This window comes from Artemia franciscana, unplaced genomic scaffold (assembly GCF_032884065.1).
Source record: "Artemia franciscana unplaced genomic scaffold, ASM3288406v1 PGA_scaffold_49, whole genome shotgun sequence".
NCBI lineage: Eukaryota > Metazoa > Arthropoda > Branchiopoda > Anostraca > Artemiidae > Artemia > Artemia franciscana.
Window position 1 is genome coordinate 1489509 of NW_027062689.1, and position 25587 is coordinate 1515095.

At 36.2% G+C, this 25587-nt stretch overlaps 1 protein-coding gene and 1 long non-coding RNA gene across 2 annotated transcripts in view; both read left to right on the forward strand.

The window, feature by feature from the left end:
* Positions 1–13867, forward strand: part of LOC136041915 (uncharacterized) — a 444858-nt gene extending 430991 nt beyond the window's left edge. The window contains exon 3 of the long non-coding RNA XR_010621130.1: positions 13857–13867. This is a non-coding gene — a long non-coding RNA (uncharacterized LOC136041915). The remainder of the gene's footprint in view (positions 1–13856) is intronic.
* Positions 1–25587, forward strand: part of LOC136041913 (toll-like receptor 6) — a 76258-nt gene that overhangs the window by 23590 nt on the left and 27081 nt on the right. The gene's annotated exons all lie outside the window — the stretch shown is intronic.

A 25587-nucleotide genomic window follows, 5' to 3' on the forward strand; every position in this document is an offset into this window, starting at 1 on the left:
TTACTTTCAGTTGAAGAAACTTTTTCATATTTATGTTTTCATGGCTCTTTAAAAAAAAGGCTAAGAAATCCGGCGCCCTCTTCATGGAAATTCTCTCCCCCCTTGAAAAATTCCTCCATGGAAAGTTTCCCCTCGCATAAACCCCTCCCCTCAACCCCTCCCCCAGCCAAAAAATCCCCCTGAAAGTGTCTGTACACTTCCCAATAACCATTGACTGTGTGTAAACACTGGTCAAAGTTTGTAACTTGCAGCCCCTCCCACGGGGACTGTGGGGGAGTAAATCGTCCCCAAAGACATAGTTTTTATGTTTTTTGACTATACTGAAAAACAGCTATCTCAGAATTTTAATCCGATGACTTCGGGAAAAAAGAGCGTGGGAGGGGGCCTTGGTGCCCTCTAATTTTTTGGTCTCTTAAAAAGGGCACTAGAACTTTTAATTTCTGTTAGAACGAGCCCTCTCGCGACATTCTAGGACCACTGGGTCAATACGATCACCCCTGGGGGAAAAACAAACAAAAAACAAATAATCACGCATCCGTGATCTGTCTTGTGGCAAAAAAAAAAAAAAAATACAAAATTCCACATTTTTGTAGATAGGATCTTGAAACTTCTACTCTAGGGTTCTCAGATATGCTGAATCTGATGGTGTGATTTTTATTAAGATTCTATGACTTTTAAGGGGTGTTTCCCCCAAGTTTCTAATCTAAGGCAAATTTTCTCAGGGTCTTAACTTTTGATGGGTAAAACCAAACTTGATGACACTTATATATTTAAAATCAGCAGTAACATGCAACTCTTTTGATGTAAATATTGGTATCAAAATTCCATTTTTTAGTGTTTCGGTTACTATTGAGCCGGGCTACTCCTTACTACAGTTCGTTACCACGAACTGTTTGAAATTTTACTTTGTTTACCGTAGTCATTTTGAACCAGAGATAAATTTAGTTACGTATCTTGCACCTGGTATTCTTCTCTCTGTGAAAAAAGCTAATTTCGGATTGAAGTAACGATACACCAATCTGTCTTGTTCCTAACAATTATTTTATCCCCCACTTTTGCTATTTTGTCCATAACTTGTGTTTTTGTTTATTTGTGTTTTTTTTTCTTTCCTGCTGTACTCCACGTTTTCTCTTTTGTGATTGGGCAAGAAATAAATTTTTTCCCGGTTAAGGTTCTGCAGATAATTGAAAACCGGCTTCTTTGCACAAGGGATCAAAGAATGGATTGCCCGACCATAACTTTCAAGGTTCTCAGATTTTCTTTATTTTTTCTCTCAAATCCCTTAAAGCTATGGAAATCATTTAATTTCTAAATAAAAAAAATATAAATGTCTAGTTTCTAAAGGAATCTTTTTTTCCACTGAATTTTTTCTCGAAAAAGTAGCCATTCCAAATCTCTGAAAAATATCAACGAATACTATCAAGTAAGAATATCTGAGATTATTAGAGAAGCAGGATCTTAGTGTTCAGTCATGATCACAAGGCTGGGTATGGATTGGCAAAAACATAAAAATATAAATGATAAAATTTACAAAACAATTCCTGGTCTATTTTTAAAGTTTGTTCCGTAAATTATACCACACAAATCTTTTTTCTTCTTCGTATTAGAACATGAATTATTACAATAGACAAGAGAAGTTCCATTCAAAGTTCATTTGAGCTGGAAAGTTCCACACGTGAATAGAAATCATCATTCATTTTGGCTAATTTTCAAGCACTTTTCAAGTAGCCTATTAAAAGCAATTTCAAAAAGACAACTTTTAGGACTATTCGAAACTTTTCCTCTCCAGAGTTTAAAGCTTTCTTAATAACAAAACTTGAAATTGGAAATATTTCCACGAGCACTGATATTCACATCTTTTCGAAAGACTACAAATGGGAAAGATCTCGGTGAGCTGTCAACATTATACTAAGAATAATTTAAAATGAAAAAAAAAACTTCACTCTCAGGGGAAGTGACAGTACGGTGTCAGCTCCAGAAGATTTATGTGGGGAGCTTAACATTTAACATCAATGAATGACTCCACTTCTGAGAATGATTAAATAAAAATATTTTGTTTCAAATGACGGTAAGGAGCGATATCAAAACTTAAAAAAATAGAATAATAATCCTATATTATAAGCTGCTGTTCCCCCAATTTTCGAATTTGAAGTTAGAGTTGTGCTATGCATCGGTGCAACAAATGTAGCATATTGGCAATTTTACTTACCGATATTTTATACCGGATAATTTTACTTACCGATTGCCTTTCAGAAACCTGCTCGACCTTTGTCCCAGGGCTAAAATCAGAGTGAACAAGAGTCTGTCTATAATTTCGCGTTGAAAAGTTTGCTTTTTTCCTTGGTTTTCGCCTGTAAATTATTTCTGTAAGCCAATCATGTAATTGCTTAACGAAATTAAAAAAAAAAAAAAAAAAAATTAACTGAAAGTAAGGAGCGATATTAAGACTTAAAACGAAAAGAAATTACTCTGTATATAAAAGGGGCTGTTCCGTCCTCAATGCGCGCTCTTTACGCTAAAGTTTGACTCTTTCTCTCCGCTCTACTTTTTAAAACAGTAAAAAACTTTAGAGTAAAGAGCGGAGTGTTGAGGAGGGAACAGTCCCTTTTATATACGGAGTAATTTCTGTTCGTTTTAAGTTTTAATATCTGTCCTTTCAACTTTTTTTTAACTTTCCGTTAAAAAAAACTTCTTTTTATTTAATCTCTGAACGTTTTTAAATTAAGGCATGTTTTGATTTTGGCTCTCCGCACATGAATAATTAAAACGAAATTTGCATACTAATTTATTTTTATGGCTAAATGGCTTTCTCACAGTTTTGATCGGACGGTTTTGAGAAAAAAGGAGCGGGGGAGTAGGCATAGTTACCCTCCAATATTTTGGTTATTTAAAAAAGCAACTAGAACTTTTAATTTTTTAAGAACGTTTTTATTAGAAAAATATACGTAACTTACGAATTAGCTTACGTAACGAACTTCTATATTCGTATGTTTTTATTACGTATATGAGGGGGTTCACCACCTCGTCAATACCTCGCTCTTTACACTAAAACTTAAATTTTGTCCTAATTCCTTAAGAATGACCCCTGAATCACAAAGGCCGTAGAATAAATAGCTGAAATTAATAAAGTTACTTTATCGTAAAGATCGAGGTATTAGGGGGAGGTGAACCCCTCATATGCGTAATAATTTTTGTTCGATTTAAGTTTTAATGCTGCTCCTTAATTTCAGTTGAAAAAACTTTTTCATATTTTTTTTCATTATTCTTTGAAAAAAAAGGCTGAAAAATCCTGCGCACTCTTCATGGAAATTTTCTTCCCCCATGATAAATTCATCCATGGAAAGGTCCCCCCGCATAACCCCCTCCCCTCAACCCCACCCCGACCAAACAAATCCCCATGAAAGCGTCTGTACACTTCCCAATAACCATTACTTTGTGTAAACACTGGTCAAAGTTCGTAACTTGCAGCCCCAACCACGGGGACTGTGGAGGAGTAAGTCGTCCCTAAAGACATAGTTATCTCAGAATTTTGATCCAGTGATTTTGGGGAAATGAGCGTGGGAGGGGGCCTAGGTGCCCTCCAATTTTTTTGGTTACTTAAAAAGGGCACTAGAACTTTTAATTTCCATTATAATGTGCCCTCACACGACATTCTAGGACCAATGGGTCGACACGATCGCCCCTGGGGAAAAAAACACAAAAAAACAACAAAAAAAAACAAACAAATAAACACGCATCCGTGATCTGTCTTGTTGCAGAAGTTACAAAATTCCACATTTTTGTAGATAGATTCTTGAAACTTCAACTGTAGGGTTCTCTGATACGCTGAATCTGATGGTGTGATTTTCGTTAAGACTCTATGACTTTTAGGGGTGTTTCCCCCTATTTTCTAAAATAGAGCAAATTTTCTCAGGCTTGTAACTTTTGATGGGTAAATCTAAACGTAACAAAACGTATATATTTAAAATAAGCATCAAAATGCAATTCTTTTGATGTAATTATTATTATAAAAATTCCGTATTTTAGAGTTTCGGTTACTATTGAGCCGGGTCGCTCCTTACTACAGTTCGTTACCACGAACTGTTTGACACTAATTCTGGAAATTAAAATAACCCAGCTTGTCTAAAAACCTGATTGGTTCTCCAGTGCCTGGGTGAAATTTTAAGCTTAAACTAATATAAAGAAGAAAAGCTAAACTCCATCTGATTGGCTCTCCTGTGTGAAAGTTTTATTCAAGTGAAGGTAAAGAGCAACATTAAAACATAAGCCAAATATTGATACTATTATATATATTAGGGAATCTGTTATACCCTCAACTCCTCTCGCCCATCTTTGCATTTAAAAATTTTACTATTGCTTTAAATATATGTAACAAAAATAACAGAGTGGCTTTTTTTTATCGATTGCCTTCTAGAAATTTTCTTGACTTTGGCCTTAGGACTTGAATTAATGTGGATAAGAGATAACAAATATGCCATAACTTGTGCTTCTGTTTCATTGGTTTGTGCACATGGTGTATTCCCGTAAGCCAATCAAACTATCCCTTATGGACATACAATTTGTGCAAAAAGAAAATCATGTCTTTTAAAAACATGATTGTTTCTCCTGTGTCAAATTTTGAGCCATAATCAAACAGTTCGCGGTAACGAACTGTAGGAAGGAGCGACCCGGCTCAATAGTAACCAACACTCTAAAAAATGGAATTTTGATACCAATAATTACACCAATAAAATCGCATTTTAATGTTGATTTTAAATAGTTAAGTTTCATCAAGATCAGTTATACCCATCAAAAGTTACGAGCCTGAGAAAATTTGCCTCATTTTAGAAAATAGGGAGAAACATCCCCTAAAAGTCATACAATCTTAACGAAAATCACACCGTCAGATTCAGCGTATCAGAGAACCCTGCTGTAGATGTTCCAAGCTCCTATCTACAAAAATGTGGAATTTTGTATTTTTTGCCAGAAGACAAATCACGGATACGTGTTTATTTGTTTTTTTTCCCAGGGGTAATCGTATCGACTGAGTGGTCCTAGAATGTCGCGAGAGGGCTCATTCTAACAGAAATTAAAAGTTCTAGTGCCCTTTTTAAGTGACCAAAAAATTGGAGGGCACCTAGGCCCCCTCCCACGCTCATGTTTTTCCTAAAATTCACCGGATCAAAATTCTGAGATATTCATCATAGTCGAAAAACCTAATAACTATGTCTTTAAGGACGACTTACTCCCCCACAATCCCCGTGGAACGGGCTGCAAGTTACAAACTTTGACCTGTGTTTACATATTGTAATGGTTACTGGGAAATGTACAGACGTTTTCAGGGGGATTTTTTTGGTTTTGAGGGGAGAGTTGAGAGGGTGGTTACATGGGGGGATATTTACATGGAGAAACTTCTCATGGGGGAAGAGAATTTCAATGAAGAGGGCGCAGGATTTTCTAGCATTATTTGAGAAAACAATGAAAAAATAAATATGAAAAGTTTTTCTACTGAGAGTAAGGAGCAGCATTAAACTTAAAACGAACAAAAATTATTACGCATATGAGGGGTTTACCTCCTCGTTATACCTCATTCTTTATTCTAAAGTATATTTAGTAATTTCAAATATTTATTCTACGGCCTTTGTAATTCAGACGTCATTCTTAAGGAATTGGGACAAAATTTAAGCTTTAGTGTAAAGATCGAGGTATCGACGTGGGTTGAACCCCCTCATATACGCAAAAAAAACATACGAATATAGAAGTTCGTTACGTAAGCTAGTTCGTAAGCTATATATATTTTTTACCAATGAAAACGTTTGTAAAAAAATTAAAAGTTCTAGTTGCTTTTTTAAGTAATCAAAAATTGGAGGCCAACTAGGCCTCCTCCCTCACTCCTTTTTTCTCAAAATCTTCCGATTAATTGCAATTATTTAATATGTAAATTTCGTTTTAATTATTTATTTGCGGAGAGCCAAGATCGAAACATGCATTAATTCAAAAACGTCCAGAAATTAATTAAAACAAACATTTTTTTTTTTTAATGAAAGTAAGGAGCAACATTAAAACTTAAAGCGAACAGAAATTACTCCGTATATGAAGAGGGCTTTTCCTCCTCAACGCCCCGCTCTTTACGCTAAAGTTTCTTACTGTTTTAAAAATAGAGTTAAGAGAAAGAGTCAAACTTTAGCGTAAAGAGCGAGGCGTTGAGGAGGAAAAATCCCCTTTCATATACGGAGTAATTTCTGTTTGTTTTAAATTTTAATGCTGCTCCTTACTTTCATTTAAAAGAACTTTTTTTTTTTTTATTTAATCTAGTAGAAAGAGCGAAAAGTTAGATTCGACTGTATTGGTTCTCCCGTGTGAAATTTTAAGCCAGAAGATGAACAAACAGTTTTTAAGCCGAGATATATATACAAATTTTTATAAGAAGTCCCTCTGTTTCTCTATGATAAAATATATTAATTTCGAACCTCAGATGCTAAACATCTTATACTGGCATTTTCTCTAAGAAAAAACTCAGATGAAACTTTCTCTTTCCTTGTAGATTGTGAAATTGAAAGGCCATTGGATTCAAAGGCACGTTCAAAACTGAAAGTCAATTCCACTGGAAAATCAAACAGTTCGTGATAACGAACTGTAAGGAGCTACTCAGCTAAAGAGTCAATAGTAAACAAAACTGTAAAAAGCGAAAAAAATTTCTTGATTTTGGAAAAAGGAGGGAAACACACCTATAAAGTCAACGAATCTTAATGAAAATTGCATCATCATATACTCTGTATAAAAAAATCCTATTGTAGAGGTGAGGTTTCAAGCTCCCATCTGCAAAAACGTGGAATTTTCTATTTTTTGCCAGAATAAAGATCACGGATGCGTGTTTTTTTCAAGGGGTGATTGCATTGAACCAATGGTCCTAGAATATCGAGAGATGGTTCATTTGAATGGAGATTGAAAGCTATAATGCCCTTTTTAAGTAATCAAAATGATTTGAGGGCAACCAGCCCCTCCAACACCCCTTCCCCAAAAATCTTCCAATATAAATTTGGAGATAGTGATTTTACTATGGATAGTCGAAAAATCCCTAGTTATGTCTTCGGCTCAAGCAAGATCCCCCTTAAGTCCCTTGTAAACGGGCTGTAATCTATCTAAGTTGCTCATTATTTACTTTTAGTATTTATTATTGGGAAGCATACACATATTTTTCAGAGGGGATCTTTGCCTGTTTTTTGCGAGGAGTTTTTCGCCGGGAGGGTGTTTCCAGGGATGAACTTCCCAGGCAAAATTCTACTCTGGGGGAATTTGCCGAATTTCCTATATGAAATTCTTTTTATTTATCTTACTTTTTCTTTTCCAACTCAATTTTTTATGTGCAGATGTTTTGCGGAAAATTTCAGCTTGGTTGGAATAGTTTGGAGGATTTTTCGGCGTAGGAGGGGGGAGGGTCCATGGGAAAACTCTCTATAGGAGAATTCCCCGTAGGAGAAATTCTCAACGGGAAAATTTTCCACGGGAGCAACTTTCAACTGGGAAGGGGGGTTCCGGGGAAAATTTCCTACAGAGGGGGGGATTTCCGGCAAGATTTGAAAAGTAATCAGAGATAAAATTCTTTTTCAAATACAAATTCAAAAGCTAAAGAGAATTTTTAGGCGAAATCGTTTGCAAGAAGTTTTCCGGTGGGAATTTTCGGCAAGGACGGAATTTCCTAGGGGAGGAGGATTTTATGCGTGAGGAACTTTCAATGGAGGAATTTTCCGTGGAAGGAGGAGATTTTCCATGGAGGAGGAGCCGGAATTCCCAGTATTATTTGAAAAAGTATTAAAATTTAAATTAAAAAACGACATTTTTTTCCATTGAAAATAAGGAACAGCATTAAAATTTCAGAGGAACAAAAATTATTCCATACATGAGAGCGTTAAAGTTCCCTTTTCGTCCCAATTCTTTGAAAACGACTCTTGAAACACAAGGGCCGTCTCATTAGAATAAGAAGCTTTCTCAAAGTACTAAAAAACTTGTTATAAAAACTTAGTCTTAAAGCATAAAGAGCGAAGTATTGAGGAGGAGGCAACCCTCTCATATACTGAGTAGTTTCTATTCGTTTTAATTTTTATTGTTACTCCTTACTTTCAGTTGAAAAAAAAATTGTTTAGTTTTTACAATTTATGTATCATTCAGAGCCAACGCTCTGAACGGACCAACGCATTGTTGGTCTGTAAGCAATGACCAACATTTATAGCTTAGAGCCCTGGCCCTAAGGGCTCTGGGGGGTTATGCCACCCCAGAGGCATAGTTATTGACCTTTAGGCCATTTTGAACAAAATGGCTATTTCAAAATTCAAATTGGATGTGTTTTGGGTGGGGGATCTCTTTTTCTTTTAAAAAGAATGGCTTGTGGAATCAAATTGAAGCTTCCAAGCAGAGTTGAGACCAAGTGGACCTCTTATGTTGACTCGGAGAGGGGGTGGGAGACAAGCATCATGGGCACTGCGTATCAAGATCATCGGAATGACCGTCACCTCTAGTTTTGGGGGAATAGAAAGGGATTAAACAATTTTTGTCTTTGATGAACAAAAACATTTGTTCTCTATAAGCTCCTATGGGACTTAGAATTTATGCACAGTTAAGTAGTAAGGTAAACCAAAACAGAATATCTGTTTGTGGGCGATCAAAATAGTGTAACTGAATATCTCAGGAAACCCTTGTGCTATCAGGCAGAAAACTTTATCGAACTTTGAAGGGCAATTTTGAATTGGATAAGGGGAAAAAATTAATCAAAAGACACCATATGTATCAGGTCATCAAAATAGATCACCATTGGAATGACTAAGGGATGAAATTTGAACTTATAGGTACTATTCGGTAAAGGAGGGGGCAAGGCAATTTCAAATTTTATGTGTTGGAGGAGGGAGAAGGGATTAAATAACTTGCGTCTCTAATCCACCAACATATTTTTTCACTTCAAGCTCCTATTGGACTTGTATAACCTAAGCACTGTTAAGCAGCAAGCAAAATTAAAAGAAGCACGACATGTAATCTTTTTATGAACGGCTTGGTATATAGAATAGAAACTTTCAGGAGGTATTGTGGGTCAGACAGACCTCAACTTCTGTTCAACTTCAACAGAATTCAACTTCTGTTCAACTTCTCTTCAACAGAAGGTTTTTTATCTTAAGCAGCAAGCATAATTAAAAGAAGCACCATGTTGGCAGATTACAAAAATTGCGTATATGCAATCATTTATCAACGGCTTGGTATATACGACATTGAATGAATGGCTTTCAGGAGGTATTGTGGGTCAGACGGACCTCAACTTCTTACTTTGGGGATGTGGGCAGTGTTGAATTTCTTTACATTGAAGACAGTATACGTATCCAGGCTATTAAATATAGCATAAACATGCAGTATCAGGAGAATGGCTTCCCGGATGCAGTTCGCAATTTAGGTAGTGTGTTTAAGAGGGGGAGAGACTTCAAATTTTGTGTTAGGATGGGAGCGACACGGGGCTTTATGTTTTGGTTCTCGGATCAGCTTCAAAATTACATCCATTGTAATTTTGAAACAAATTTGAAACTAATTTTGTGCCGCCTTCAATTTGACCAAGAGGCTGAAAGGCTTTATTTGTCCCTGAAAGACATGTAACCTACAGGGCATGCAGATTGAGCAAGTTAGACCTGAACGAAATTAAAAACATTGTGCAGATTATTTGTATCTGTGTGTGACATCTGAAACTGAGCCAACAATTCTTTGTTGGCTCAGACATGTTGACATGATTTGACATGCTGATACAAAAAAGGGAATCTCAAAACCAAGAATGAAAACATCGGAGAAAAAACCTGTCTATAAACCTATCTGTTCCGTCGATTCATGACGCCCAAAATAAGCCCGAATTTATTTGATCCCTAATCGGTTAACAACTTACTCAGCATGTATAGGCCTACTGGGAAATATACAAAACTAAGAAGAAAACAGAATAGTTCAGCTCTCAGTAGTCTTCTAGTAGCTATGAAATCAGTAAATTTTACGACACTGTTTCAACTCTCTGAAAAATTAAACAAAGCTTAGTTTTCAGTAAAACACTAGTTCTTAAGAATTCTACAAATATAGGGAAATATTACGAGCAACTTTGTTTGAAACAGTGTTTGAAAAATATGTTACATAAGCCGCAAAACAGTAATTTTTGCTCGTTTTAAATTTCGACTTCGTTCTTTATTTCAATCAGACAAAAACGATTTATTTTATTATTAATAAAAGTATTTCAAACTATAATAATAAAAGTATTGAAAACTGAAAACTATTATAAGTATTTATGGTTGTGCTGTAGATTATAGTGCTACATATGATGGTGATTACGTCTCCCTAAAGCCCATTCTCTAAACGTAAAAATTTAACTTCGTTTTCTTAATATTTTAGGAACAAATTTTCTCACACAAGAACACAATGGGACACAATAAATGTTACACATAGTATATAATATGTCCCATATATAATAATATGTGGGACGTAATATTTTAATTACAGTTCAGGGTTTAGCAACATCACTTTCAAATCAATTTTTCTAAAGGCAAACAGCCAAAAATACTTAAGATTTACCATCTGGCTACATGTATTTTACACTAAAATGGTTTCAGTATAATTACTAGTTAAACTTCAGCGCAAAAAAACATAGAGCTGAGGGTGAGGCATCCTACATTAGCTTTAATGTCGCTCTTTACTAACATTTGGAAAGGGTTTGTTTGTAAATTCAGTTAAAATAAGACACTGTCTTGAAATATACTATACAATTCTGACAACTTTGTAATAAATAGATTACCTCTCAATTGTGCTTTTAGATATGAACAAGAAATTGTATTTTCCAAACAATAAAAGGACCATGTTACAATGACTCTACATCTTCGCAGTGAATGTTCAAGAAAAGTATATTATAATCTTGTAAAAAAGAAAAAGTTTCCTCGGCTTTTGCAATTATGCGTTAAATTAGCAAATCAAAACTGAAATTTCATTCATAATTAGACGTGCTAAAAAAAGGTTGGGAAAAACAAAACTTGACTTATTTACCTGATTGCATTGGACCAAAATCACGGTAAAAATAATCGAAGGGGAGGGAACATTTTCAGATGCAACGCTCTAGCGGTGCCTATGGTAAAAAACCATAAAACATCAGTCTATTCTTATTATTTTACATTTTATTTTCCCCAAAGCTACCTCATATGGAAGGAGTCGCCATATAAACTTCGGAAGGGGCTCATTCGATTAGAAATTAAAATTACAGTGCTCTTAATCAATTCAGTTGAAATTTTGAGAAAGATACCGAACACAGTCGAAACACACTATGTGCATTCTTATTGTCAAAATGTTATATCAGTAATATCTACGGAATGGTAGGGGGTGTTAAGTTAGAGCTTTCAGGGTATACTGAGGGAGATTTTAATGAGTGATCAAAGGGCAGAAAATCCCCTTGCCCTTTTCTATGTCCCCTCCCTCAATACTGATCAAAATTTTGAAAACCACATGTTGTTCAAAATAATCAAAAGAAATGATAACTATGTTCGGGGGACACAATATCCCCAGAGCCCCAGGGCAAGGATTGTATATTTGACCATTGTTTACGTACAAGACTCTTGTTCAAAATAGTCTAGGGGTCAAATAAATATGCCTTCGGGGACAACATAACCCCCTACAGCCCATGATTCAAGGGTTGTAAGTTATGCACGGTTTCCATTACTTATATATAAGGTTGGTTACTCGGAAAAGGGAGGAAGTTTGATCCTGAGTCTCTAAAAAGGCTTAGTATACGAAGGTAAGACTTTCAGATGATGTTGAGAGGGATCTCACACAAAAAAAAAGAAACAAATATACGCAAGGTGGTTTTCAAATGGGGGATGTCAAAGAGTAATCAGAGGGCAACTAGTCCCCTCTTCTTGTCGCTTTAGATGCCCTCCTTAACGCTGTTAGAATTTTTTAAAAGCTATTTTGTTAAAAAATAGTCAAAAGGTCTAACAATTATGACTCTGGGGATGCCATGCCCTCCACCGCCAAGGGGACAAAGAACATAAATTATTCAATTTGTCCACTTTTTACACGCATGATTTATCATTGGGAAAGGGAAGAATGTTTGATTCAGGGTATATCGAAACAGGAAAAGGATATTATGTTGAAATTTTGCGAAATATTGAGTAGTATGTTGAGCTAAATCAGAAACAATATGTGCATCAAAGTTATCAAAAAGGAATTTCTGCAATATGTTAGGAATAGGAAAGGATATTAACCCCAAACTTTCAGGGCAACTACTAAAGCAACTACTACCGTGAATGGAACCGCGACTGCAGCAATAAGTACTTGCGACTCTGACTAAGATGACTTACAACGACGACTAGTTGCAACTGCGACTGGCACGTACGCAGGGGGGGGCCTTCGGGATCAGCCCACCCCCGAAATTTTGTGGAATGTTTAATTTCCCCATGGTTTCTTGGAATTTCAGGCAGAAGTATGAAATTTATTAAGAATCTAGATACATTAGGAAGCCTTTCTTTTGGGATTTTACAGCATGCAATTATCCGGTCAAATCACTGCCCAAATATAAACCCATTTTCTGTCTAACTTTTTACCCTCTTTAAAGTAATTAGCAATTGTACTGTATTTTTTTTTTTTTCTGTAAAGAGAGTTTGCTTTCCACAGCAAAATAGAATCATCCTTTATATAAGGGCGTTTATCCACCTTTTCAGGATAAAGCACAGCTTTTAATGGATCAATTTTGGAAACTAGAATTTTTTCATTAAAATCAACGTTTTCGCAATAGAAGAACTACCCCCCACAGCACCCATATTGCACTGTTAACCCTAAAATCTCCCTTTCAGTGGGATATACAAGATTAATCACTAGTTCTAAATCGCTATGAACATAACCTGAGCCTAAAACGTACTTTTGAGGCTTCAGTCTTCTTCCCCCCATCCGCAGCAATACTACAGATTAAAGTTAATCTGTATTTTCCGATATACGTGCTTTTTGCATTTATTTAGTTACGAAATAGAAAAAAGTGCTAATTTATTTCTGCTGTTTCGAAGGTTTTGGGATTCCCCCCGAAAAAAAATCCTGCGTACGTGCCTGAACTGCGTGCTTTTTGCATTTATTTAGTTACGAAATAAAACAAAGTACTACTTTATTTCTCTTGTTTCGAAGGTTTTGGGATCCCCCCCCCGAAAAAAAAATCCTGCGTACGTGCCTGAACTGCGAATACAACTATTTGTTACTACGACTACTTGTAACTGCGACTGCTCACGACTATGACCCCAGCTGCTTGCGACTGTGACTACTTTCAGGAAACTTTGAGAGTAATATTGAACAAAATCAAAACATGTTTCGTGTAAAAAAAAACACACAGAATTTCTGACTAGATTTGGAATTTTTTGAGGGGGATATTGAACAAAATCAAAGCATGTCATGTGCATGCTTGATATAAAAAATTTCAAAAAAAAAACTTATTTGTACTTTCAACATCTTAAGAATTTGCTAGTCTTAAAAATCTAAACTTACTTCGAGTGTTTTCAAAGCAAAAGTCATAAAAATGTTTCCAGGACATTTACAAAAAAAAAACATTCGGAACTTGTATTCTCACGGACAATTAATAAATTTTAAAGATAAATTTCTCAAAGATGACTTTCCCTTTAGATAAATCAGAGAAAACATCTTTTAAACCTATGACCGAATGTGATTGCTCCATTTGTAACACTAGAAGCTTATTTTTAAAGCGGCTTAGGGGAAAATGGGAGCTTGTTATTTACTTGTCTTCTTCTAAATCTAAGATTGCAAAATCAGCAAATTGAACCGGAATAAGTGCTAGCGTGAATGCCATGTCTCAGCTGTGTCCCTCGCATATTACCTTTAAGAAAAAGCTCCGGAGATTTCCTGGAAATTGGACTTCTTAAGATGAAGAAAAACGTCTATGTCGATGGTAAAATCTTGTGGAAATAAAACAGATGCCCTGCTTTCTAGACTCAAAGAAATATAAACTGTCCAACTAGAAGTAAATAAAAAAAAAAAAATCAAAGATAAAAAACGCAGCTTAGGAGTTTTAGTAACAGGCGTTATGGAAACTCTATTTAAGCATTAAATTATTAATTTTTTCCTCGAAGCAAGTTTTTCAAAGAAAAGTAAAAAGCTCCATTAAGCGAAAAATAAGCAGACATAAAGTCAGTGGAAGGAAAAAAATGAATGACGGTGGATTGCCAGTTTAATTGACATATGCTGATACTTATTCCTTAAAGTTTTGAAATTTTTCATTTATGAAAGTTACATAATTTTCATTTATGTAACAAAACGTGTTTTGTTTTCAGTAAAGCGCAAATTATTTTCTGGTCTTGAGAAGGCATGTGGGGTTATAAGTCGTACTAATGTTAATTTTTACTCGCTTTGAGTTTGACTCGGCCATTTGTTGTAATTTTTTTTTCGTTTTGAATTTCGATTATTTATTGATAATGATTTGTGGTATTTTTACGCTTGAAAAGTTATTTGACCTTATTTCCACTCATTTTCGCTTAATGGAGCTCTTTACTTTTCTTTGAAAAACTTGTTTTGTGGAAAAAGTTTTTTTATATTAATTTCTGTTCGTTTTTACTAACATATTTTTTTTCTGGAAATATTAATATTTTATAGCTTTTTAGTTTTTTCTATAAGAATTCATAGTTTGGGTTGATATTTGTATGTTTGAGAAACTTTTTCAACAATTTTAATCCTGACACAAGCAGTATCTCTTAATTTAATTTTATAGCTCCTGAGGTTGACCTGAAAAAAAAACAATATCATTCCAAAAAGATTACATCTATGCTCTTTGCAAACCTGGATACACTTACACTCTTTTTATTTATTTAAATTGTAGGAGCAGAAAGAGTAACAGCATTAGCCCCAAAAGTTGTAACTTAATACTCACAGTCGTTCTCGATATATTGCTGAGGTGTCTTCGTGGCAACCGTAACCATAATACATTTTGCTTTAGTTTAAAGTAACATTTAGTTTTAAAGCGTAATGGACCAATTGCACGATTGTGGGGGGTTGGCATACCCAATATTCCTAAAGACATAGTTGCTAGAGCGTTCTACTATGCTTAGCAAAATGGCTGTCCCAAAATTTTGAATGGATGCATTTGGAAAATGAATAAGCTTGAGAGAAGGGCTGCTTGGCTTCCAATATCTTTTTACTCTTAAAAAGGGACCAGAAGTTTGAATCAAATTAGCTCCTTTAAAAATTACAATAATATTTCTAGCTATTATAGAGTGGTGCAGCCTATGATATTGCTTTTATGGCCTTTTGAAAACCTGCATGCAAATAGTTTTTTCTTCCAATTAAAACTTTTCCTAAGCTTTCCCTAAAAGCTCTACCTTAATAATCTTAGTGTCATTAGTTACAGTAACTGTAGTGGTAGTATTAAATGTATACACACAGTACCTTCTGGCTAGTTCAAAATCCCCCAAAACTTACCCTTAAAGGTGTAACTTAATAATACAATTTGTTCTTCAGATATTTCTGTGCCACCATTTTGAAAGTTCACATGTTTATAGTTTGTTTCTTATTTAGTTGAACATTCACCTAGATATTTCTTAAAAGCTTCACCTTAATACCCTTAGTCTGCATTTCAGCAATAGTTGTAGCAGTATTAGTGGCAGTAAGGTTATAGCATCTTTGGTTTCTTCAACATCCCCTTCAACAAACGCTGAAAGTTTTAGCTTGATACCACCAACCGTTCTTAAAACATTTCTGATCCGTCCGCTTGACAACCTGTGTGGGCATAGTGTGTTTCGATTTAGTTACTATACACCCCAAAATTTTCACCTTAATATTCTTATCTTTAATAGCAGTAGAAGTAGCATGAGCACTTAGAATTAATTATAGTAGCCGATGATTTAGTGGCAGCAGTAGCAATAGAAGCAGTAATACTACTGACAGTAGCAGTAGTATGACAAGAAACAGTAGCATTAGGATGCAAATATTATCCTTTGGTTAGTTCAACATGCCTCATAATAAGAGCTGTTACGCCCTTTTAGCCACCTGCATACAGACAGCGTGTTTTATTTGAGTTCACCTCCTTCCTCAAAATTCATTGAAAATTTCACCTTCATGCCCCTAAGCATAGCTGTAATAGTAGTCGCAGTGGTAGTGGATACAGGTGGCGTGTTTTGTTGAGTTCACCTCCTTCCTTAAAATTCATTGAAAATTTCACTTTCATACCCCTAGGCATAGTTGTAATTGTAGTCACAGTGGATATTGCTAGTAATCCTATTAACATATTACCTTTTGACCAGCAGAACATTCCTTTCATCAAGTCCTAGAGGTTCCAACTTAATATAATTAGCCGTTGCTATGACATTGCTGGTATGTCCTTTTGATAACCTGTATGTTATCATATTTTCCTCTCAGTGCTCTTAGCCTAACAAGTAGTATCAATAGAAGTATCAGTAGTAGCAAATGCATCAGTAACCGTTGTATTATCAGTAGTGTGCACATATTGCCTTCCAAAATCAATTCTTGAGATACGCTATTTTGACAATTTGCATGCATACAGCGTCTTTTGATTTAGCTCGAATTTCCCCTCAATGCTGTAAATAGACTGGTGTGGTAGTAGTAGTGGCGGTAGTTGTAGTAGTATTGGTAGCATGCAAATCATTTCTTGAATTTTACAAATTAATATACTCAGTTATTCTATTGTTACACCCTTTGGACAATCCTTTTACAAATAACGTGTTTTGATTTAGTTCAAAACATTCTCTGAAATGCTCTCCTGAAAGCTCTTCATCTTCTTGGAAAGTAAAGTTCAAACATGCATACCTTTCTCAATAACATATACTGTGTGTAAACAATGAACAAATTGCCTAGCTTACAGCCCTTGTCCTGAGGAGTGTGGGGAGCTTGACATGCCCAAAGACATAATTACTGGACCTATCAAAAAGGCTGGACAAAATAGAACTCTTAAAACTTCGATCGGATATATTTATGAGAATGATAGGCTCGGGGGGCTGATTGCCTTCCATTCATTTTTGACTATTAAAAAGAGCACTAAAGCTTCGGACTTCCAATCAAATGCGCTCCACCCAATCAAAAGCTTATACGACCCGTCCCCGAGCCTTATGTGTCTCAGGGCATAACTTACAACCCTTGCCCATGGACTCTGGGGGATTGTGTTCACCTGAAAACATTGCAATATGAATTATGGACTTTTTGTAACAAAATGGCTATCTCACAACTTCAATTTAATATGTTTTGAGAAAAGGGGATGCCAGAGTCCTTTCCTGGACCCTATTAAAAAGGTCCTTTCAATTTCCTATCGAATGAGCATTTTTTGAAGTGTCTACGACAAAAAAATGGCCATCCCCCATCAGATGCGTTTTGGGAAAATATGAGGTGTGTGTGGGGGGGCACCCTCCGATTACTTTGAATCTTAAAGGGGGTATTAGGGAAATCCGATTACCAATCCAATGAGCTCCTTCTGAAGTTTATACGACCACCCTTTCTATTAAAAACCTTACATTTCCCCAAGGCATAACTTTCAATCCTTTCCCTGACGGCTGTGTGGGGGTTGTCATCCTCAAAGACGTAATTTCCGGTCCTTTAACTAGACTGAACAATATAGCTATCTCAAAATTTCGATTGGATGTGTTTGGGGAAATGATGGGTGTGGGAGGGGAGTTAGTTGCCCTCAAATCACTTTTGACTATTAAAAGGGACATAATCCCCTTCAATTCCAATCGAATGAACCTTTTTCAAAGTTTCTACTACAACAAATGGCCATCTTAAAATTTCTATCAGATGAATTTCAGGACACTACGAGTTATGGGGGGAGGGGTATTCACCCTTTGAACCTTAAAAGAGGCACTAAAACTCAGAATTACTAGTTCAATGAGCCCCTCCCAAGTTTATGCGATCACCCTTTCTGTGTAATAATTATATGCCCTCAGAGCATAACCTTCAACCCTTGCTCTTAGGGCTGTCGGGAGTTGTAATCCTCAAAGACATAACTTCTGGACCTTTCAACTACAATGAACGAAATGGCTATTTCAAAATTTTAATTGGATGTGTTTGGGGGAAAGGTGGGCGTGGGAGGTTGGCTAGCTGCCCTCTAATCACTTTGAACTATTAAAAAGGGCACTAACAGTTTCAATTTTCAATTGATTGAGCACTTTTTGATGTTTTTACGACGACGCTTTCTAGAAGAACCTTACAAGTTTCTACGACAAGTCCTTGGATACGAAGTGCCCTTGTCTAAGACCAGTAAAGTATACATTGTGCCCAAATCGCTCTTTACTTCGGCAGCGCTATTGCGCTGCCCTTCCCTGGCAGCATGCTTTCCCCAAGCACATCCGATCAAAATTCTGAGATATCCATTTTGTTCATAATAGTCCAAAGAGCATTCAACAATGGCTTCAATGTGGATACAACCATCCAGAGCCCAGGTATAGGGGTTGTAGTTATGCCTCGGGCGTATAAAGTTCTTATGGAACCGATGGTCGCATAGACTTAGGATCAGGTGGGGCTCATTCGATTGGACGTTGGCAGATCTAGTGCCCTTTTTAAGAGTCAAAAGTGAAAGGAGGACAACCAGCCTTCCTCCAAAATCATATCATTCCCCAAAACACATCCAATCAAAATTTTAAGAGAATTATTTTGTTAAGCATTATTGAAAGGTCCAGTAATTATGTCTTTGGGGATGTCAACCTCCCCAGATTGTCAACTTATATTATTGATTTAGACCTTTAAGGGTAAGTTGTGGGGGATTTTGAACTAGCCGCAAAGCACTATATGTAAGGTTTCAATATTACCACAACAGTTTATGTAACTAATGACGCTAAGGGTAATAAGATAAAACTGATAGGGAACGTCTGGAAGCTTCAATTAAAGGAAGAGACTGTATACATACAGGTTTTCAAAAGGGCATATAAGCTATATCATAGGCATCACCGCTCTATAATAGCTGGAAATATCATTGAAACTTTTGAAGGAGCTAATTTAATTCAGAATTACAAATTCTGGTGCCCTTTTTAACAATAAGAAGAGATTGGAGGGTACGCAGCCCTTCTCTCAAGCACGTTCAATTTCCAAACGCTTCCAGTTAAAACTTTGAGACAGCCATTTTGTTCAGCTAGGTAGAACGATCCAGCAACAATATCTTTAGGGATATTAGGCATGTCAACCCCCCACAACTATGCAATTGTGCAATTATTTTTAAAACTGAATTTTGCTTTAAATAAATCAAAAGCATTGAGCTTATGGTTGCCAATAAGACACCTCAGCAAAATATCGAGACAGCTGGGGGTATGAAGCTGAAACTTTTGGAGATGCAACTATTATTATTTCTGTTCTTACAATTTAATAAAATAAATAAAAAACAAGTTTTTTAACTGCAAGTAAGGAACGACATTAAAACTTAAAACGAACAAAAATTACTCCGTATATGGAAGAGGCTGTCCCCACCGCAACGCCTCGCTCTTTACGCTTAAGTTTGACTCTGTCACAACTTTACTTTTTAAAACAATAAAAAAAACTTTAGCGTAAAGAGCGAGGTGTTTTGGAGGGGACAACCTCTTTCATATACGGAGTACTTTATGTTTTTTTTAATTTTTAATGTCGCTCCTTACTTGCATTTAAAAAAAAATGCTTTTTTTATTGTTTAATTTCTGAACGTTGATTTTGGCTCATCACACACGAATAATTAAACCGAAATTTGGATATAATTTTTTTTTTCTAAATGAATTTCTCATAGTTTTGATCGGATGATTTTGATGAAAAAAGGGGAGGGGAGGGGGGAGGGGGTTATTTTTGGTTACTTAAGATGCAACTAGATTTTTTTATTTTTGTACGAACGTTTTGTTAATAATAAACATACTACCTTACGAATTAACTTACGTAACGAACTTCTATATTTACGTAATTTTATTACGTATATGAGGAGTTTTCCCCCTCGTCAATACCTCGCTCTTTACACTAAACCTTGAATTTTATCCCAAATCTTTAAGAATGACCCCTGAATCGCAAAGGCCGTAGAACAAATAGTTGAAATTACTAAAAATACTTTAGTGTAAAGAGCAAGGTATTGCGGAGGAGACGAACCCCATTGTATACGTAGTATTTTATGTTCGTTTCAGGTTTTAATGTTACTCATTACTTCCAGGTGAAAATGTTTGTATTATTTATTTTCTCATTCTTGTTCTTTAAATAATGCTAGAAAATCCTGCGCCCCCTTCTTGGAAATTATCTTCCCTCATGATAAATTCTTCCACGGAAAGATCCTCCTGCGTAACCCCCTCCCTGAACCACTCCCACCCTAACGCGAAAAAGTTCCCCTGAAAACGTCTGTACACTTCATAATTACCATTACTGTATATAACAAATTGTCAAAGTTTGTAACTTGCAGCCCCTCCCCCGGGGACTGTAGAGGATTAAGTTGTCCCAAAAGACATAGTTAATAGGTTTTCGACTAATTTGAACAGAATGGCTATCTCAAAATTTTGATCCGGCGACTTTGGGGGAAAAATGTGCGTGAGAGGGGGCCTAGGTGCCCTCCAATTTTTTGGTCACTTAAAGAGGGCACTAGAACCTTTGATTTCCGTTAGAATGAGCCCTCTCCCAATATTCTAGAAGTACTGGTCTTTTGATGTAATTATTGGTATCAAAATTCCGTTTTTTAGAGTTTTGGTTACTATTGAGCGGGTCGCTCCTTACTACAGTTCGTTACCACGAACGGTTTGATAAATTAAAAGTGTAGGTGTATCCAGGTTGTCAAAGTGCATAGATGGAAACTTTTGGGAATGATATTAGGTTTTATTTTTCAGGTCAATTTCAAAAGCTATAAAACAAAATTTAAAAATACTGTTTGTGTCAAGATTCAAAACTGTTGAAAAAGTTTCTGCAACATAAAAATAGCAACTCATACTACGGATTCTTATGGAAAATTAAATAAAAAAACAAGTTTTTTTTTAACTGAAAGTAAAGAGCGGCATTAAAACTTAAAAAGAACAGAAATTACTCCGTATATGAAAGGGGCTATTCCCTCCTCAACGTCTCGCTCTTTACGCTAAAGTTTGACTCTTTTTCTAAACTCTACTTTTTAAAACAGTAAAAAACTTTAGCGTAAAGAGCAGAACGTTGAGGAGGGAACTACCCCTTTCATATACGGAGTAATTTCTGTTTGTTTTAAGTTTTTATGCCGCTCCTTACTTTCAGTTTAAAAAATGTTTTTTTATTTTTATTTAATTTCTGAACGTTTTTGCATTAATGCATGTTTGGATTTTAGCTCTCCGCCCATGAATAATTAAAACGAAATCTGCACATTAGTTGTCTTTTTTTTTGGCAAAATGGCTTTCCCATAGCTTTGATCGGACGATTTTGAGAAAAAAAGAAGGAGGGGAGTAGGCCTAGTTACCCTACAATTTTTTGGTTACTTAAGATGGCAACTATAACTTTTAATTCAGACGTTTTTATTAGTAAAAATATACGTAACTTATGAATTGACTTAGGTAACGAACTTCTATATTCGTATGTTTTTATTATGTATATGAGGGGGTTTGTCCCCTCGTTAATACCTACCTCTTTACACTAAAGCTTAAATTTTGTCCCAATTCCTTAAGAATGACCCCTGAATTACAAAGGCCGTAGAATAAATAGTTGAAATTAATAAAATTACTCTAGCGTAAAGAACGAGGTATTAGGAGGGGGTGAACCCCTCATATGTGTAATTATTCCTGTTTGTTTTAAGTTTTAATGCTGCTGCTTAATTTCAGTTGAAGAAACTTTTTCACATTTATTTTTTCATTGTTTTTTAAAAAACACTAAAAAATCCTGCGCCCCCTTCATAGAAATTCTCTTTCCCCGAGAAAAATTCCTCCATGGAAAGTTCCCTCACATAATCCCTTCCCCCCAAACCAAAAAATCCCCCTGTTTCATGTTCTTGTTTTGATCTTGGCTCTCCACACATAAACAATTAAAACAAAATTTCCATATTAATTTTTTGTTTGGCTAAAGGGCTTTCTCTTAGTTTAATCGGAAGATTTTGCGAAAAAAAGGAGCAAGGGAGGAGGCCTAGTTGCCCTCCAATTTTTTGATTACTTAAAAAGGTAAATTTAATTTTTTACGAGTTTTCATTAGTAAAAAATATACGTAACTTACGAATAAACTTACGTAACGAACTTCTATATTCGTATGATTTTATTGCGTATATGAGGGGGCTCACCCCTCGTCGATACCTTGCTCTTTACATTAAAGCTCAAATTTTGTCCCAATTCCTTAGGAATGACCCCTGCATCACAAAGGCCGTAGAATAAACAGTTGAAATTACTAAAAATACTTTAGTGTAAAGAGCGAGGTATTAAGAGGAGGTAAACCCCTCATATGCGTAATAATTGTGTTGCGAGAGCAACACTTTGGTTTTGTCCCGGTTTTTTTTTTTTTTTTTTTTTCCTATGCCGCCGATCTCAGCTTATTCCTGGAAACTGGTAAGGGTCTAACCTGTGCGGTTTTTACGGAAAGTGTGGACCTCAGGCCGGATTGATGAATATGACATTACATTTTGGAAAGCTCCGTAGAACTCTTGCCTGGGGCCAAAAAGGATGGTTTTTGCTTGTCCTCGAGCCAGAGCCTATGGTGTGCGAAGTGAAGTGGAGTTATATAGCCTATGTCAGAGAGGAGTATCTGAAGTTGTGCAGCCAAGCTTTCGTTTCATCAAACCATGTTTCTGCTTTCGAGTGGAAAGCTCCGTTCTAGCAGGCAAGCAGGCAGGCACCAGTTTCAAATTGAAGATGGACTAAAATCTATAAGTGTTAAATATATGCGGTAGTTCCCCGGCCCCACAGCCAATATATCTTCTTTGAGTGATAAATAGAAAAATTTACAGAAACAAAAAAGTGCGAGTCCGAAAGTACTGCCATCTATTGTTTCTAGCCATTTCTGTTCGTGATTTCAGCTGACTTTACCATTCTTTTTTTTCTACTTGGGATTGCAATAGAGAAATGGTATCAGATATACCTCTTAAACTTTAAAAGTTCTCTCATTGCTAAAGAAATTAGAGCTTATCCTTTGCTCCTTTCTAAGTGGTGGTGTTAGAAAGTTGGCCTCCGGCAAAAAAGTCAACTTTTGAACTAAGACAGATAGAATTTTTTTTTCAATGACAATCGATAGACCTTGATGAGCTGATCAAAGTATATGTCATCCATTTTTTGTTACAAAAATTCCTTCATGACATACACCAGTTTGAAAGTTTCAAGGGGTTGACAACTTCAGTGGTAAGGTACACACTTGAACCAAAAATAGGCCGATACCAATTGTGAGATATGTAGGGGACTTCCAAGCAACAGTCGATTATTAGCTTATAATCATCTTTGGCAATGAGGGGTTTGCAACTTTTGCTGATTGGTGTACCTATGATCTGTTTCTGGTGTAATTGATGGTAAGAACAACTTGGTTCCCAATTGTAAGACATGTAGGGGAGTTGTAAGTAATAATCGGCTGTTAGGCTACAATGACTTCAGCGACAAGGGGTTTGGAACTTTTGCTAGTTGGTGTACCCATTATTTGTTTCCGGTGAACTTGGATGTATATCCCGGGAGAGGGATTTGTAAGTAAGAATCGGTTGCTAGAGGAGGCTCACGAGGGGCTACAAATTTGTGCAAATTGGTACACATCTATGGAATCAGGGACCCATAAATTTCCTGTAATGACTCGCCATCCAATAATAAGCGATCCTGGATGGCGAGTCATTACAGGAAATTTATGGGTCCCTGATGGTATTTTGATCCTGAAAAGTTACAGATAGCTTTATAATACCAACTAGATTACATAAGATAATGTTCCAAGTTTCCATCCGTCACGATGTCTACGATTGAAAAGGATAATGTTCAACCGGCTGCAAAGTGACACTTAGGGGCCTAGTAAGTAATAATCGGCTGTTAGTGTGGACCTCGGGCCGGATTGATGAATATGACATTATATTTTGGAAAGCTCCGTACGACTCTTGCCTGGGGCGAAAAAGGATGGTTTTTGCTTGTCCTCGAGCCCGAGCCTATGGTGTGCAAAGGATAAAGTTCAACTGGCTGCAAAGTCAATTTAGTCCCTTCTTCCAATATATTTTTTTTTCAACCCTGAGGAATAGCCTTTGATCATCTGATTACTGATTGTGTTATTCTTTGTCTCTCACGGAAGAGGGACTTGTAAGCAGGAATGGGTTGCTAGAGGAGGTTCATGAGGGGCTACAAATTTGTGCAAATTGGTGCACATCTATGGTATTTGATCCTGAAAAGTTACGGATAGCTTTATAATACCAACTAGATTATATAAGATAATGTTCCAAGTTTCCATCCGTCACGATGTCTACGATTGAAAAGGATAAAGTTCAACTGGCTGCAAACTCAATTTAGTCCCTTTTTCCGATATTCTTTTGCTGTTGTTTTTTCAAAGCTGAAGAATTTGATCATGTGATTACTGATTGTGTTCTTCTTTGAATATGCCGTTTTGAAAGCTTTGATAGTTTTGACAACTTCAGCATTTAACCGATAGCGAAGAAACAAAACCAAAGTATTGCTCTCGCAACACTTTAATCGGCAAAGCCGGACAAAGGTTGCCGCAACACTTCACGTTGCCCAGGCAACGTAGGTCTAATTTCTGTTCGTTTTAAGTTTTAAGGCCGCTTCTCACTTTCAGTAGAAAAAACTTTTCATATTTATTTTTTCATTGTTTTTTTAAATAATGCTAGAAAATCCTGCGCCCCCTCCATTGAAAGTCTCTTCCCCCATGAGAAGTTCCTCCATGGAAAGATCCTCCTCGGCAACCCTCCCTCCTCAAATATCCCCCCAAACCAAAAAAATCCCCCTGGAAACGTCTGTACACTTCCCAGTAACCATTACTATATGTAAACACAGGTCAAAGTTTGTAACTTGCAGCCCCTCCCACGGGGACTTCGGGGAGTAAGTCGTCCCCAAAGACATAATTATTAGGTTTTTTGACTATGCTGAATAAAATGACTATCTCAGAATTTGGATCTGGTGACTTTGGGAAAAAATGAGCGTGGGAGGGGGCTTAGGTGCCCTCCATTTTTTGGTCATTTAAAAGGGCAATAGGACTTTTACTTTGCGTTAGAATGAGCCCTCTTGCGATATTCTAGGACAACTGGGTCGATACGATCACCCCTGAAGAAAAAACAAAACAAAAAAACAAACAAATAAACATGCATTTGTGATCTGTCTTGTGGCAAAAAATACAAAATTCCACATTTTTGAAGAAAGGAACTTGAAACTTCTATTCTTGGGTTCTCCGATACGCTGAATATGATGGTGTGATTTTCGTTAACATTCTATGACTTTTAAGGGGTGTTTTCCCCTATTTTCTAAAATAAGGCAAATCTTCTCAGGCTCGTAACTTTTGATGGGTAAGACTAAGCTTGAGGAAACTTATAAATTTAAAATCACAATTAAAATTTAATTCTTTTGATGTAGCTATTGGTATCAAAATTCCATTTTTTGGAGTTTCGGTTACTATTGAGCCGGGTCGCTCCTTATTTATAGTTAGTTACGACGAACTGTTTGAAAAACAGAAAGGATATAAAATATTTTTTTCCCTGAAAAAGACTATGTCAATAAAAAACGA